Source organism: Varroa jacobsoni, unplaced genomic scaffold (assembly GCF_002532875.2).
Source record: "Varroa jacobsoni isolate VJ856 unplaced genomic scaffold, vjacob_1.0 scaffold_433, whole genome shotgun sequence".
NCBI classification, from domain to species: domain Eukaryota; kingdom Metazoa; phylum Arthropoda; class Arachnida; order Mesostigmata; family Varroidae; genus Varroa; species Varroa jacobsoni.
The window spans coordinates 192,508-210,535 of record NW_019213335.1 but is presented as its reverse complement, the minus strand read 5'-3'; the positions used below and the strand labels follow the sequence as shown (position 1 = coordinate 210,535).

Here is an 18,028-nt window from a genome sequence, read left to right as displayed (position 1 = left end):
AAACGTAGCAGACATATACGTTGACCGATCGGCGACCTGACTGATACAAAAATAGATGCATCTGCTGCCATATATATTGGTAACGGCACGTTATGGTGTACGAAATTTTATTTAGGTAAACAGGCGTATAAGAATAGTTTTAACAATTAGTCCAATGCCGAATGGCAGGGGCCGTACGTAAGCCTCGTCACATTTCTTATGCTCTACTTCCAATCCAACATGGATACATACATACATACAGCAAATAGTAAAAAAATTATCGGCTAACGAACGTCTCGGTACGTGAATTTTTACGTGGGTCCTATACTTATTGAAACCGCCGATTTGCTACGATTAGACTGAAATAAATTTAACATCTTGTCCACAGCTTGTTTATTATCTAGTAATCTGCGGTATATGCAGAATACTCTATGGCTGAATCACTGATTTCGTCGAATGTTCGCCAGTCAGCTTCCGATTTTTGCTTGGTAGGGAAAATGGTTTGCGCCAAGTTACCTGCGATACTCTGCTATAATGGCATCTTTGACCGTATCCGTTACACTTTCTGTCTGCATTTTGAACTGTTATAAAATGGATGTTTTTTGCGTGCCAATCAGCTATCGAGTTAGCACTGGCAATCCTGTGGCTTCGGCAATTTGAAATGAAGGCTTTAGAAGCCTGCATAAATTCGCGACTCTATGGACGATCGCTGAAAAAGTTATGAGCTGATTAGCTGTAGGCGTGTTTACATTGGCGTAACATTAACATCTGTGGGGAAATCTGTCAGTTACGGCAGTGAGTCGCCGCTGTTGTTGGGGGTATGATTACCTGTCTGCGCGGCTGAAGCGTAGCTCTGTTTGGCTCTACCATTTCTACCTGAATGCTAGTACATGATCGGATGTCAGCAGGTAGGCCAAGCGATAAATGATCCGTAAAAAATAAAGACGAATTGTTGAAGTCGGACTCAAAGAGGAAGCAAGTATTGCAAGCAGGGACTAAACTCTCCCAGAATAACTGTTGACTACGCGCTTAAAGGATATTGATGCTAAAAAGATCTCAGTTAGGTGCTCATATATAACACCACCATTGCTGAGAAGGGAAGGTTACCAAAGTCATCAAATCGTGTGTCAGCAAAGCTAGAAAGTGGTGCATAGCAAAGTTCGCAGTTGAGGGCAATAGGGTCATCAGGAAAACGCTATAGGGTGTCGAAGTTCATTGGTTTTCTGTTGCAGTGGGTTCCAGGGCAATTTGAAAGATGACGGAAAAGGAAGATATAGCAAAACGTATATATATATATATATATATATAGGAATAGATATAGCAAAAAAAAAAAACGAAAATATTTCAAAGGTATTTGCTGAAGATGGCATTAAACCTCAACGAAATTAGCCGAGAAAGGGGTTTGTAGATGCGAAATTTCAATTCACTTGCCCGTGAGTTCAGAAGTTAATTCTGACCAGTACTACTGTGTTGTAGGCAGCTGAAGTGAGGTGGTGGAAACTGGTATTTCTGAGCCATCGCTGACAAAACGATAGCATTGCGCTATGTGTTGAGCCAGGTGGAGTTAATCGTTCTAAGAGCATTACACTGTGCCTCCAATGTAATTTTAAAGAAACGGTCAACCAGTGTTCTGGGACCTTCCTAATCATAACTGTTATAAATAGTCTCAATGCTATTAAAGAAGAGGTACCTAAAGAGGCGACTTAGGTAACTGACACAAAGTGCACGTGGTACTTAAGGCGATGCAATAATTATATATTCCGCTTTAAGTAGACCATCGGCTTCGTACAAAGTCTCAGCGTTAAAAGTACCATAAGAGAGGGGAGAAATGAGTCTATATCGCAAAGTCCAATGACTAATCTTAAACAAGCTTCGCAAATCATAAACACTATAAAAGTTTCACTAATTAAGAGTAGGTAAAATGTAGCAATACACGTTGACTAATATTAAGAGATTTTATAACAACGTGAAGATTTCTCTAATAATTGTTAGCATTAAATTGTGTTAAACTCGTTAGAATAGTATAGTGTTATTACGTTATCGTGAGATCATATTAGTTAATTGTAACTTTGATAAGATTAGTACCTGACAAACGACTACATTGGTCATTATCGAGATATTTAATGTACGTCTAAGATAGACAAACGTTCTATCCTCGAGGTAATCGCTTCGAAGACACGCCAGATCGAAGATTTCGTTGTCCGAAAACCCGTCGTAGTCTATTTAGGCAATGCGGTTTTTTTAAAGTGACTACTGCTCGCTGTATGACGCCGATTGTCACCTAAGATAATAGGACCTGGATTATCACCCTGTATAATAATAAAAACATTGACTTGCTGGCACTAACGATTTCTGGCAGTTAGTTAGAAATAGACCGTTTCTACTGATCCTTCTCAGCAATGTAATGTCACTAACTCACCATACTAGTAAAGTAAGTACTGCTAGTTACAGTTACCCGCGTCTCTAAGTAACTTTAACGCATGGCCCGCGGACAAACCGGCTATGTTAACAACGGTTCGTCTACGCGCTGAGCAGAACTAGTTTTCTAAACTTTTTTAATTTTTTTTTTTCTCAGTACTACGGTGTCATAATATCGTGCCCAGAAATGAACTTTCTGTTATATTTGGATAAAATTTATTCGCATTAAGTATATATCATGTGATTTTAAATAAAACTATAGTGTAAAATAATTACAATTGCGCGCAGTCCGAGTCTAAATGTTTAAAGACTTTCGAGCAAGCTAAATGACAGTGACAAGACGAACAATCGTCGATTTATAAAAAAAAAAACAAGGAAAAACCTATTACATATACCATACAAACGCAGTCGTATTGAAAAAAACGTCATCGGACGAAGTGAATGAACATCGTTTAAACTAGTATAAAAAGGTAGGATTTTAAAGCCGGATAAATGTGGGCCTGCAAATACATACCTGGGACGTAGTTCTGTCTTTTTACTTTAGACCATGCAGCTTTCGTAGATATATCGATGCTACCGCCGTAACTTTGCAATGCCCTCCTTTGTGCATTCACATAGAAATGGCAATTGTGTTTGTGTTATTTGAAAGCCACCATTGACTATACTGATGACAATTCAATAGAACATATAGAGTCATGTAAAACAGGAGTAATTCGTGATTCAAAAATCTTCCTGCGCGATCCCTTTGAACAAATCCCTTCCCACTATATTTGACAACCATAGCCGATCGACTGGCTTCACGGTAGCCTTGAAGGTAGCTTGACGTTCAGCATTTGTGTTACGATAAGCGCGTGCAAGCATGCAATGTCGGCACATTTTGTTCGGCTTAAAGAGTTTTTTTAATGCTTCAGATGAGAAAAATTGAAAACTTTTGATGGAAAATATATATATAGTCAACGGGTTGTGGCATGGCTGGTTGAACGCATGTCGTGATGCTATAAATGCATTATGTAACGTATAAGAAGCTAGGCTGCCATCGTTTTACTGACACCCAATGTGTTACGAGTAATTACTATTCTCTGATCACTGTTTCGGCACATGATCGAACTATTTCGTTGCACTGCCGTGCGATTCCACCTGTATCTCGTTCCTTTTGAGATCCAACTTCGAATCAACCAACACAGAGCCAGTGTAATGACTATTTACAAATCAAATCAACAACAATATCAATTGGACTCGATGGCCGACAGAACGATTCGAAACTCTGCTATAATAGACACTCGATATAAGCAAAAGATTATAAATTGATTGGGCTTCACGCAGAGCCTATGCGAAATGTGCTATACTCTCGCAAGCATCTGCAGTTGAGCTTGAGATGACTTTGTCCAGGTGACAGTACCTGCACCCTAGGCAAACATCGAAGACATCCAGGCACTCGGGCCATCAGGGCAAACCTAATGTACACCGTGATTCACGATAAACTCGTTAGAATAATATATCTGTTTATTGTAGAAAGCCCCTTCTTCGACCAGAGGGCGTTTAAGCCGGCCTGCTCAGACATACTGCTACAGGCTTTTCATAAAAGTACTTCGTTTGCTTCATATGTTCGAGTTAATTTTCTTTTTGGTTCTTTCTTTTTTTTCGGATTTATTCGCATCTGCTTATTCTTATCGTCAACTGCCCGCGGCTCCAGCTTCAAGGGCGATAACGTTGCTTGCTGCTGCTGCTGCTGCCGCCGCCGTTGTTGTGAATAGTAGCAACAATAACTTTTAAAAATAACGATAATAACAACAACAATAATTGTGGTCAGTGCTTGTTTAAACAATATTGTTGCCGATGCCAATGTTAGCTTTGTTAGTCGATCCTCCAGTCACGCTATAGTTAGCTGGAGGGCATACTGACGCAAAGTTACTTACCCGCGGCCCATTAACTTTTGACTATCCTAAATTATTATTTCGTCTTGTTAGTAAAAGAGAAGTAAATAATAATGACACCAACAAGACTACAGCGCTGTTTCTCGTTCCCTGCTATGGTATTTCACAAATTATAAAGCCTTTTTTCTCCAAAATCGTGGCGGCAGAAAGCCAAAGAAGTCAATAAATAACATAATAATAATAGACCAACGAGAACGACTGCGTGGTACAGAGGTTTTTGTCTCGTCTGTTGTGCGGCAAGTAATGGAATAGATATGAAGTTACGATGGTAGATGACGGCTTAGTTAGTGATAAGCAGGATTAGACTGACAATTTCCCCTTTATCTTGGGAAAGTTCGCAAAAAACCGTAAGCGATCTTTATGACCATATTTGGATTTAGGTTTGTCGAGAATAGAATATTTGCGCTTGACAAAGCATCAGTCAGTGCCGATATTCTTTATTGAAGCTCCGCAAACCTCTAATTAGCAAAAAGTGTGCAGGAAGCTGTATGGCTACTAGAGCTGCGATCTACAAATCTACTTAAACTATCAGAGATGTCACGGCTAGTCTCATAAGCCTCTGCACAGACTTATCGATTGATGTCTGCTAAACAGCAATTTGAGCAAATAATGCGCAATACGAAACAAGTTCACAGTTCGTATAGTAGAGTAACTCCCACGGGAACTATCACTTTACGTGACACACGCGCCTGAAGAGATGGCAAAGACATGTTCAGCCAGGAGAAATAATGTCTCGTAGAACGCATCGGATTGCCCTCCTACGAAAATTTACGATTGTAAAAGTGGATCGGTTGCTAAAGATGTTGCTTACACTTAAGTGATGATGGCCGTAATCTTAGGCGTCAAGAAAACAGGTCCGGTTTGAGCACACAAAAAAAGCTGCATAGTCTTTTCGGGCAAGGCACAACAATACATGTGATAGTTATTTCGATACAGCAAACCCTGCGTGTCTATTCGTATGCCAATATGCATGTACCATTCGAAAAAGGAACACTCAAAGAAAAAGCCAAAAAAGTCCCTCAGGAAGGGTGTTTCCGGAGCCACAACAATCTTCTCGTTTCTAGGTCTGGTCTCTTCCTCAGAACAATCCTCCTTCCTCCCAGTGACTTTCTTCTGAAGCTCAATATATTTATAGGAAGAACTGATTTACAACAGCTCGTTGCAACTTAAATTCAAAACATGTAGCTTCTCTGCCCCTCAAAGACATACACGTACCTCTTTTGACCAGCATTTTCGCTATATTTACCCCGTTATCTGCCTGTCATTTTGCGAGCCCCTGAACTTCGTTTTGTTTGCGCTTTGCCTTATCCGCGCGTTGCTCGATCCACGTGACCACACAACAATAAGATCTTAGAAGCTCCGTATCTACAAGTTAGCAGAGTCCGCAGCGCTGTTAGCCAGATTAACCGTAGAGCGTCATTATAGTTACAAACCGCAGCGTTACTAGGTTTAGCCCTTTACGCTTGCGACTGATCTTGATTGTGACATTGACGGCGGTGGCTCCACCAGCGTCAACAACGTTAAATTACTTCCACCACGATCGCTACGTTAAATACTGCCCCAGATACTACTCCCCTAACTACTGTGGCCCCCGTTGTAATGAATGTGATCACCGGGAGACGTGTTGAAATATCCGAAAGAAGTTACCGATGGCTGATTCTAATAACCATGTCTGTGTGATGAAATTACGTCGCTAAGGTCATTACGTTGTGGTCACTACCTGCGGCAAATAGCGAGCAGTGAGTGATAGCGCTACAGGGGGGTAGCTGCGGTTTAACCATTGCAGTACGAGCAGTTGAAAAATAACCGATTAGGACATCGGAACAGGAAGGGCGGACTGGCAGGCTATTGATTGAGTGAGAGCAGGCGTCAAAAAAAAGATTGGATCATTTTGCAAGGGATCCTAAATTGTATGTAGTTGTTTATGCCTTTGCTAACTAGTGATAATACCAATAATCGCATCAAGAGTAAAAATAGGCGGGAAGCCTGCCAAAGACCCATTTTGAAATCGGCGACGTTCGCCGGTATGAATGGAACCGGGTGACGACACTCTCATATTACACGTTTTAATACAGTAAAATATCGCTATATTTGTCAACAGTAGACATTAGAATCATCTATGGGTGATGCCACAAGAACCACATTAGTCATACAAAGAGTTTTCGTTAAGCCCGTTCCATTGTGCGGTATAATCCAACCTTTCTAACGCAACGTATACGAATTTCGAAAGCAAGACACTTCGTAACGATCTAAAAATTATATTCATAAATTTGGCGCGCTCACAAATGTTCAATCATGTAGGACTCTCTCGCCGAGCAAAATATGTATAGCTTTTTTTTTACATCGGTACGCCTTGAGCACGCAATGTATTTGTTTTACCTATGGAATATTTTCGAACATAATTAACCACAAATATCCCTTTAACAAAATCGAATCTTAAAATCATTTGTTTAGATATAGGCGATTTGTGACAACTGCAACAGTAATTCTCAACAAGGCTCTTTCAATCGCTGTCATAAGTTCAATAGCGATCCTACCGGTACGTGTAGCAGCGTCCATCTTTTCTGCCTTACCTCGTTAGGTAAAATGACATTTACTCAAAGGAATCAACTAAACTTTTCCGTGATGATTCGGCGGCATAACGCGCTGCATAACATTTTCCAAGCTTTATTTATCGACTGTATGGGGTCTGTCTATATTGTATCAAAATTTCGTTCAAATGTTTTCGTTAAGACGAACTGTGAAAAGGGATCTAGAGGGCCGGTTCGTCGAAATGAAATAATGATTATCTGGCCGTAGAAGAAAAGATTATTTATGGGACTTGTTTCTGAGTTACAGCTGTCGAGCATATTGCCAAGAAAAAAAATTGCTAGTTTCATCAATCAGAGTATTTATGTGTACATACCGCCATTCTGAACGTAAGTGTTCCCGCCTATCAGCGCCGTGTATCATCATAGCCGCTGTAGAATCTACATTCTGAATATAAAAGAATGAAGACACTACACACGAAAGCATTCAAATTAGGGTAACCTTTGGCAGGCTGTTTGTCGTAGCGTTTATCTGCTAATCTGGACACCAGAGAAAAGCCAGTCCTTCGTTTAACGAAACAGCAAACCCATCGCCTTTAGAATCTGAACAGGAGCAAGCTATTATCTAGTCTCTTTTTACACCAGGCGAACCCCTACCGATACTGAAAACTTCTTTTTTGGCTTGAAATCAACAATTGCCAACTTCTATGCGGCTTCTGAAAATTTCGACGAAGATCTCCAAATTTAGGTCTGAGCGCCTTTAAAATGAATCAAAGAGACTCGAAAACCCCCTTTTCGCTGATACATCTAAGCTTTTGATATAGAAATGAACAGCCTCTTTAGATGGAACGATATAACTTGGCACCCTTATAGCTCCAATGGCTATTTTTTTTTAAACCGTCTGCGCTTTATTGAACTTTTTAGGTTTTTGGCCATTTTGAGCTTTGTCTCGGCAGTTCCACCAGCCCTAAAGTCTGTTAAACAGTTTACATCTACCTATATCGTTCGTTACTTATCAAGAGGTATTTTGTAAATGATTGGATCTCCAATTGAAGCTGTAAGTACAGTTAATGGGTCAAGAAGAAATTCGTCAAAGTATCTCTTTTGCTTAAACACAGTTTTAGTATAGAGAAAATTTTCAATTTAAATGCGCCAGCCCGTATGTCTGGATCACCGGCAGCTGCACCTCAGACTGTGTGGCAGTGAAATTTACTCGTTAATATTGACATGTTTAGAAGTATTTTCAAGAACTTCTGAAGTGAAGATATATTTCTTATGCTGTTTATGAAATAACCGTGCGCAGAGTTTCGTCTTCTTTCACCATTCTCAAGTGACAAAACTTTTTGTTTTTGACATTTCCGAGTCATGCCTTTTTACTCAAAAATTAAGACGTGATATAGGGCATGGACCATCATTTTACGACCAATAGTGATCCATTCACTGAAGTACAATATTTCTTTTTCATTTTTTTTAAATAGCATCTATAAAAACGCATTAGACAAGGTTTAGCTGTAGCCAAACTGAGACTTGCCGTTGCCTGTGCTAAACCTGCTGCCTGTTACCGCTCGTTCAATACCGTCGAAGCAACGATAACCATTGCCTTTGCAGTGAGCACTATCATCTGATTTTTAACGTATTATTCACGATTTTCACCTGATTTTATGGAACAAGAACAATGCTTGACCGATGCTATTTCTGACGACTGGTCAGATAGTATCAGTTCAGAACTCACGGACCGCAGAACACGTGCAAAGAAGGCACCCGCTCAAGAAACGTGTGTCAGAATGCCGAAAGCGGTGTGAAAATGAAAGACTTGATTAATAGACGATCGGAAAGTAGATTTAAAATTCAGAGAAAATGCAGAAATCAAGCAAACACCCGGCATATATATATATATATATATATATAAGGATCTAGGTGATGTCGCCAAAGACAGCGCAGTACAAAAGAACAAAAAACAGGTTTTGAAGTGGAAAAGAAAAAAAAATAGGAAAAACGATTGAAGAAGCCAAATCGTGTTGGATAAAAAACGCAGAGACGATAGCAGGAACCGTGATCTACCTCGCGCTTTTATCAATGGGAAAAGTTGCTGGCAAGACTACAGAACTGTTCCACCTTTAGAACACTAGTTAAGCATTGGATGGAAGTATAGAGTGTGGTTTTTATTCTAAAGCATCTCAGGGTTCTAGCAATATATGTGTTTAACCAATGAAAAAAATTTTGTTTCTACAGTTGTTTTCATTCATTGTTATTTTTACTTTTAAAGTTGACTGTTCGCGGCAGAACAATGTATATTAGCCAGAAAGTCCTCGATTTCAAGCGAGAATCTTTACCTTGAGGCCCAAAGAAGTCCGCTATTCCTTGACATTATATTAGACAATGCAAACGTACTTACTCTATTTTAACAATACCTGTTGTTGCGTAAAGTGTGACATTCTACGTCTTCGAGTCACAATATATCCAAAAAAAGTGTTAATATTACTGTATGTGAAAGCTTTATCAGAGACGATCAACACACTACGAGGTTTTACACGCTTCATAGTGCAAACATTCTATATAAAACCGTATATATGCTGATTATATGAAATTAATTTATGAGTCTAGAAAATATCCATACTCTGATTGTAACAATTTTTATTGTTTTTTTTTTTTAGCCAGTCTATAAATACTTTTCTCACAGGATGAAATTCCCATCTGCTGCTGTAGCTAGCAGACACAGCGGTTAAATACTACCCTCGTCCATTCTGATGCTTGCACCTAAAAGGTTACTAGTTATAATAGACAGATCCATTTCGATTTTAGCCAACTATTAACCCTGACAATAGTTGAACTTCCAGCACATTGGTCTTATTTCTTAGGCTCTGATAGGGTTATCCGTTTTGGCGGTCACTTTCGAACACCCACTCGGCTGTTTTTCGTAGATCGTGATCCTATTGTCTGGGTATAACGGCTAAAAACTGGTCTGATGAAGATCTTTATACTGAAGCATGCGATCCAAAATGGCAGAAAGAGTTCAGGACTGACGTGAGCAGGTAACAACGATGTTACAATAGTTTGTCTTCTAACAACAATGTTCATTTTTCCACAATTAGTGAACGAGGCCGGAATAGGCCTGTCTGCTTATCCGCTATCGTTTCCTTGCTCAGAGAATACACACAAAAGTGGTTCGCCTCTATTGGCGTTGCTGTCGGTGTAACACTGTATATAACAGTATAATAGTCTATCTGTTAAAAATCGAAGCCTCACTCATTCGAGCTGGGGCTTTCATTCGAAAGGGCAAAATTACTCTAGCAGTTGTGAAGTTATTAGTGGTGACGCTTTGACACAAGATGGAAGATACCATGTGTCCATATAAAGATTACTAAATATTTGGACATGGCACATTTCGGTCTGTCTCAATTATCTATGAGAACTGGTTCTTCTATCAAAAGGGCACACACATGATACAACGAATGATGTTTGGTCTGTCTGAATGCGACGCAATCCCTGGCGCATATCTAAACGCACTGTAAGCTTATAACAGTTATTTGTACGTGTATTTACGTACTGAATTACGAAAGTGTTTGGCTAAAGATAATTTTCTATAACTGGCTTGGGTGTTCTTCGGTTTGTGCGTTCTGCAGAATGTCTATTATCTGTTCCTCGAACAGCTGTACTGCAAATCCCATTGCATTGTATCTGAATTAGATAGACTGTATTTAGCCAAGCAGAAACAGGAGCACTGTCACGCTCGTTCCACGAGGCTTCCCGGCAGAAGCCGAAGGTTTCAGTGACGGCACCGTCACAGTGGCTTTAAACTTATGCGCCTCTTGAAAAGCGTGTCTTATGCTATACTCGTTGCTTAATCTATTAGATGTTTAGCATATTTTAGTTAAGTAAAGCATTTTGAATTAGTACAGGAATATTTGAGATGATCCTGACAAAATGTCTACGTTCTTTTTTAATTTATTATTCCTTAACCAGGCACGTCAAGCGTATGTTGTTATGAAAAGTTTCCAAACGCTCAGATGAATCGAGCAGCAAGTTACCGTAGACTACAACAACTTTCCATGAAATGGTGTCAGTGGTTATAAGTTTTGTTCAGATGCCTTACCTCAATTTTTTTGCCCTATAACACACGAGAGGGAAAGAGCCTATACGTGTATTTTTTTATATCAGTTAACACAAACCGGATCAATATGGCGTTGCTATCCACATTAGTTTTAGTTAATCTTTTTTTGTGTTACAAGAAACTAAAAAAAACTCAAACATCGAATCAGTGACGGATGTTTTTTTGAGAATTGCAAGTTTAAAGAATAGGTCGCCCATCAAGTGTTTGCTTAGACCTTATCCACGACTGATGTTGATCGCTTTCCTGTGGCCATAGTAGCTTACTGCACCTACATACTATAGTTGCAGGCAGTTTTAAGCTGTGCCACAACAAGCCATACCTACTTGCTTTGTATGGGTCGAGCAGATTCTCTGGAGCATTGCGCACTTTTTAATCGATATGTCTTTCTTTTCTTTATGAAAGCGAAACGACACCTCCGGCTATCGGTACCGAATGCCAGCGACCATGCCGAAGCCAGATGCTAACCATATACACACAAGTCGAACTCAAGCTATAGACACCGAAAAGTAGATGAAATCGCCCGAATTAAGGTAAAGTGAGCTAGCAGTCTATTATATACCAATAACGAGGAGTAGCTGAGTTGCCGCTCAGCTAACGGTGATGGTGTACTGAATCGTTTTTGGAGCGTATTTGATGTACGATTTCATCGTTTGATGGTGGATGAGTCGAAGCAGACCCGAGTCAATGGTACCGTGACGAAAATTCAGCTACGGCAACAGGCAGTATGAAATCATACAAGCACGAAGGGCAATCGACCGGCTGGTCTTGCCAAGTGCTTTTCGACTTCTGGTAATTATGTGTTCACACTTTAAGAACCAAATGTGATCATATCGACGATTTTCGTACGGGATATGGTTGTTGAGCAACCTTTGACAACTACGCCTATGTGTCGACAACCTGTCAGTGCCTTCACGCTCGTTCGGTTGCTGGTTCCATTAATGGCCGGATGTGTACTTGGTTCTATTTCTCATCAATCAAATTGGTCGTTGACCAATACGTCTTTGACGTATATGGATAATATTTTGAAATCATTAACGGGTAAGTTCTTGGACAGAAATTAGCTTACCAATGTTACTAAGAGTTGAGTTCTCTCTGAACGTCTATAGTTGAAGCGTTAACAGCTTTCTGTGATTAAAACTGACAAATACTTTTTTTTTTTTTGGGCTATCGAAAGATGACAATAGCTGATTTATTTTCACTTTGACAAGCTCATATTAGAACATATACACCCGTTGAGCTATGAGTGAAATAAATTTCCCTCGGAGAAATGTAATATTCTACATTACCATAATTATGAAACAGTGACTAAGGGGGCTCTAGGGTGGACAGTTAGGGGGCACTTCAGGACCAGTTTGGAAAAAGAATCTTCAAAGACTTACGTCGTATGGTTTCGACTGTGATTAGATTGACCCCCTTCTACAACGGTTACTCAACTAGTGCACCATCAGCAAATTCTCTCGGACTCTAGGTAATGCAACATGCATAAAATCTTAATTAAATATACTCTTATAACGGAAAAGTGAACCACGAAGATTGTACCAGACCCCGCTTGCTACGTGGTTCGCATCGACGAACAGAAAGAAATCAATCAATGGTATCACAACGAGAAAAGTAAAAACAAGCGAAATTGCAGGACGCGTTCATTCGTATCGTATTTGGAACAATTAGACCGAATGTGGGGTAGCCGGCGAAATGTTGCGCCTGTTCAGTCACTGTTCCTCCGGCAGCAATATGGCAGAATGGATTGGTAGTGGCGAGCTCGCCAGGCAGAAATCATCTTCATTACCGTTTCGCTATTCATTTACCTATATGGTATCTGTAATTTTTATCCAGTATCCATACTCTGCATGTCAATACTCTAAAAAGCGGTTGATGAAAACCGGTGTTTACATCTAGTATTTTCCGACGAAGTAGTAACTAACATTGTTGCTGTTGTTAGTAGCTTGGGAAAAGCGTTGAAGTGACAGGCATTTACAGGCCAGTGATTGACAAGGGCATGATTAAGGACAACGCGATGCTCGATCTCTGAACATGCACCTTATTAATCGTTTGGTAGTGCAGAATATGTAATCAATTGTCCTAATGTGAGCGCGGAAATGAAAGACTAAAACGTCAGAATCAGCTTGCGGGCGTTGCGAACCGGCGGAACCTAAGGCAGACATCGAGCCAAAGAGGTTGGCATCGTATATTTTCGCTGCTTGAGTTCAACATCGAATTAAATTGTTAGTTGTGAAGATACGCATGACTGGGGTCTTGCTATAATCGTTTGCTAGGCATAACAGGAACACGTACCTGGCAATGACCTGTCCGTTTAGCAGGCACATACAGGGGCGTAATCATACCAACAGCCTAATCAGAGAGATCCAGAAGACGCAGATACTCGGTCGCTGTTTCAAAGATGTAATGTCGACAAATCTAGCTAGCCCTTAAGGATCCTCTCATATTGTCGCCGAAATAGTACCGGTCGCATGGTGCACATAACAGGAACATGCCTGGAGTTACTAGATCTTCGGAGAAATACAACTGAACCTAGCGTTCCACGTGTGAATTACATGTTACCTTGCGTGCTCCCGTAGTTCGCTCGGTAGGTTTTTCGCTGTACAATGTGCCGTGTCAGCGTTTGACAACAGTGAGTCGCGGGTGCTGTTGCTACGAATTGTTCCATAGGCTAGCCCTACACCGAAAAGAAAGATTGAAACGCGTCGTAGTTCAATGCTCACAACCTATATATTGTCCGGCTTGATTAGTAAGAACGGGTACCGTATAGATGTGCCGATGCGCGAGCGCCTGATGTTATTTGTCTTTGCTTTCGTCGGGCATCTTCCGATATGCTCTTTATCTTTGTTACTTATCCATGTATGCACATACGCCTATGCCTATAGATCTAAACAAGATTATCTGTGGAAGACACGAAGCAGATACTAGGTAAAATGCTTAATCGCTTAAGTTCCAAATCAGCGGCTTGAACCACGAGAGGTTTTCAATAAAATTGACGCAGAAGGCATGCTTAGAAGCTCGTGACTCTGAGACAATGTTTTTACGTAAATACTATAGGGATACGTGTTCACATGTTGGTCGGGTCATAGACAGCATAAAGCTATTACTTTTCTGAAATAAATAGCCCGTTGCGTGTTTCGAACCGCGGCAGAAGCAGTCACTGGAATGAATATGATGCTTTTTGGGCGAAAACCGTTAAAATTTCCATTTTTCGATTTTCATGGTCCTGCTGGCTCGGAGAAATCGTTTAATGTGTATTGTGTTGACATGTATTTAGATCAAAGCGAAGCTAAAAAAAGATGAAATACAGTATATCAGCGAAGTACTGGAGATAGCTTGCACAGGGGAAAAATTCGTCGACTCAGAGACATGACGGGCACATCGCGCGCTTCAATTTCTTTGTGCTTCACTTTCGGTTCCTGTACATCGCCACGTTCTGAGGCCATCGTTCCGCTTCTATAGTAGATACACTATTCGTGCGTTTGTCTACGTTAGGCTGACATGATATAGTTTTAAAAGGGATCCATTCTGACAGCTCTTATACAATTGCCTATATTCTCCCTTATACTCAGCGTAATCAGTCAAATTTATCAGTCAATGGAGTGGAGTTTAGAAGAGTATTTGGTGACTAAAGCTCTCTTTGTGAAAAATGTCATCATAAGCTGAGTCGTACCGATTACCCTATAGATTATTTAGAAGAAACATGAAGAATCTACTACTACTACTACTACTACTACTACTAAAATGTGTTCTAAATAACCCCGAATATTGTGGACAACCAGTGTTTGTAACACACGCTAACCTATATTATACGCCTGTTGGGCCATTAGTTACTATTTTCTTATTATACAACCTCACATTCGGCCCTATCGATCGATCGATCGATCTCTGAGTGTCTACCGCAATGTCGTTCGTTTTAACACTGTTGACAATTTACTGCAGTAGACTGAATTATTCATATATTCCCGAGTAATTAGGAGGTATCCAACGTGTCTGCAATGGACTGGGACATGTTAGAATTAGGGAAATCATTTAAAATTGTCCTATACTGTTTCGCTGATCTTGCAGGCTCTCGTGTACGTTAGAGGATGAATTAACGGAAATTCAAAAATAACTTAGGCACGTTACGCAACGTCGATCCATACAAAAGGTAACTTGTTTCGTCTTAGTGATTACACATAGGGTGCTCGAAAAAATCAGGAAAGATACATAATTGATAAAACTTAAATGTACTATAATAACGTATGTGACAAGGTGTGGCCGCGTAGATTTGCTTACGCTAAAATCATTGTTATCGCTCTTAGAGCACAAATAAACGGTTAGAAACAAATTCTTACGTTAATACCAGCTTGATTTTGCCCGGTTGTCAGATACGGAGTAATCCAGGTTAAATACTGAATTATAAATACCTTACATTCGATTCTATATCGGAACGCAAGAAGCAACGTCCGAAGTTTTGCTTCTGTATGAAATAGTAGCAGCAGCATTTATATCTCAATGATAGCGAGCTATTGATATTAGAGGTCACCACTGCAGTAGTACCAACTTGTTATCGAGCCTAAGCAGTGATACGACCAGTTAGTTGGTTGGTTGCTTTTGCATGGTGAAGGCACTTCGTTTTAACACAACCTTTACGTCTTTTGTTGCAATTAATAGAGTCGGCTCATTTTGTTCCTAGCGTGCCACCAATGCTTCCAGTTATTTAGGTTTTTTTTTTTTTTTTTTTTTTAATAAATAGTTCCGTATGGAACAAGGGTTCAACTATACGATATGCCTCGGTCTAGGGCGTCATCGTAACCTATTTTTTTTAACATTTTGTTTATTTTTCTTACATTTTAGTAGTTTTCTCTGAAATTTAGCATTACTTTTACTATTTTAAATTTTCAATTGGCATTCGTTAGAAATTTTATTAAAGAAAAAAATTTGAAACGTATATTCCTATTACCTTTACACAAGCAAACTCATGCAACCAATAAGACTTTGTAATTCTGACTTGAAAATAACGATTTAAGTGTATGGATACTTATCGCATATTCATAAAGTTCGTCGAGATCTATGAATTGGTAGGGAAAAATCCGCTCCCTACTTAGAACGCCATATCAAGTTTTTCGTCGGTAAAACGGTATTTTCGAACCGAAAAAAAAAGATTTCGGTGTATGAACGTGTATTGCATTTCGGTTCAGCTCAGCGAGTGTTTCCGATTAATACCAAGACGTGTATTACATAGACTTTCGTATAAAAAAAACATTCGGTATCTACTGCTTAGCCAAGTGAACCGTGAAAAAATGAACTCAATACGACACCTTTTAAGGGTTTGTGTGGTTTAAATAGACGAAAAGGTGTTAGTAGTATATAAGTAGATGCGTGCGATGTTTGGCTGAAGATGCGCGAAGTCGCTGAGACGTTCTTCGGTATGAACCAGAAGATAGAGGCCCATGTTTGTTATTAAGACATCGCATGTGAATTATACTGCCTATTATCAATGTTCCTCAATGATGAGCTCATTCACATTGCGTAGTGAAATAAACATTTTTCCTGCGACAATTTAAAGGTATTTTTTCTTTCCAGTAGGACTGATACAAGCGTTCATACGTGTGATACAAGGGTTGCTACCGTTATGACTTATGTTTCTACAAATGTAGGACGTAAACAAAGTGCAACATGCCCTTGTCAAGCGCCACTGTTAACGATTTTCAAGTATTATACACACCATGCTTGTTTATAATCCGATTTTTTGTAATAGTCTTCTGTTTTCCCATTACTAGCTTCTATTACCCCTATCGCCAGTTCCCCGTCACTTATCATTGCAGCCATTTTTGCCTTTATTTACCTAAGACGAACAGCTCACAAAGAGCGAGCAATCATTGCGCCGATATCCATCGCATCGCATCGCATCATTACATGACTTAATGCAGACGACAAGCACGAAAAGCGGAGGTTAAGCTCTCAATTCCTACGGTGGAACCATCAAAATCTAACCAGCTTCGATGACTTTCGCCTACGCATTGCACTATGAGCTCCGGTTGACTGCGCGGAGCGATACGACGATACCGAACAATCAAAAGCGGTCACATGATAGTACCATTCGGCAGCGATGGTAGTTGATCAGTGGTACCAAGGACCCGGCTTCAGCGTTGATGTTGAGGATATTTGTAAGTATTCATGCTAATTGGAGCGAGCTATCGCGTCACCACAACGGCAGGAAGAATAAACAACGGCCGTGACGGCATTGTCAAACGCGATGCCGTCGTCACGACTGTAACAACTTAATCGTTTTAGTAGGGGCCACCGAGAATGCGTGTGTGGCTGAATCTACATGTGTCCCACGAATGCCTCGAGGTCCGCAGCTGCTCTGCGAGCTGCAACAACTTGTCTCCTGGGCACGAAGGGACAATTGACGCCAATAGGGTCGACGATATTCTCAGCGACGACAGTGGTAAAATCAACAACGGCAGCAGTAGCACCAGTAAAAGTACACGTCAGCTGTAGCAATGATTGCAGTATTAGTAATCGTTGTATTATGGTGGCGCCGTGCAGCATGCTCAACTTCTTTCTTCCGTAGCAGTTTCAGCTGCTATCGCCCCCTACAGGCACCGGTTCAATCAGGGGTACCAGGGTTAAAACTGTAACAAGACTACGACCGCCACTTCGCTTCTGTGCCAAACGAATTGGCCCGTGGCCCACAGCCAAACCTGTCGACATTAGCTCGCAATACACAGTAACGGAGCGTACTATAGAAAAGAACAGCGTCGCGGAGAGCCCGGGCAAAGCTATTGAGAACACCGCGGCTCGTGTCCATCAACTATATTCACAGCAGCAGCCATGATTCTTTTAGGAGCGATGGTTCATTGTTGAACAAAGACGAATATACATGCACCATAGCTGATCCACGTACGTATCCTCGTTCAGCTGTTGCCGGGGGACTGCTGTTTGACTTATAGCACCTGCTTATCAGACGATAAGTTACTTAACGCGTGACGACAGTGTTCGGACAGCTTACCTGTACCGATGTGTTTTATTAAGTCGGCAGACAGAGCAAGTGGCACTGGGCAGCAAAGGCC

The 18,028-nt window shown here is 40.5% G+C and overlaps 2 protein-coding genes across 10 annotated transcripts in view; one reads left to right on the top strand and one right to left on the bottom strand.

Moving 5' to 3' along the window:
- ninaC (STKc_myosinIII_N_like and MYSc_Myo21 domain-containing protein ninaC) overlaps nucleotides 1-18,028 on the bottom strand; it is a 152,337-nt gene that overhangs the window by 120,340 nt on the left and 13,969 nt on the right. The window lies entirely within an intron of this gene.
- LOC111260391 (glyoxylate reductase/hydroxypyruvate reductase) overlaps nucleotides 1-18,028 on the top strand; it is a 36,168-nt gene that overhangs the window by 6,776 nt on the left and 11,364 nt on the right. For 3 of the 7 annotated variants that reach the window (XM_086968307.1, XM_022833106.2, XM_022833104.2), the window contains exon 2: nucleotides 15,036-15,117. The exons of the other annotated variants lie outside the window; for them this stretch is intronic. The gene's annotated coding sequence lies outside the window, so the exon portion shown is untranslated. The remainder of the gene's footprint in view (nucleotides 1-15,035; nucleotides 15,118-18,028) is intronic. 7 annotated transcript variants of the gene reach the window in all.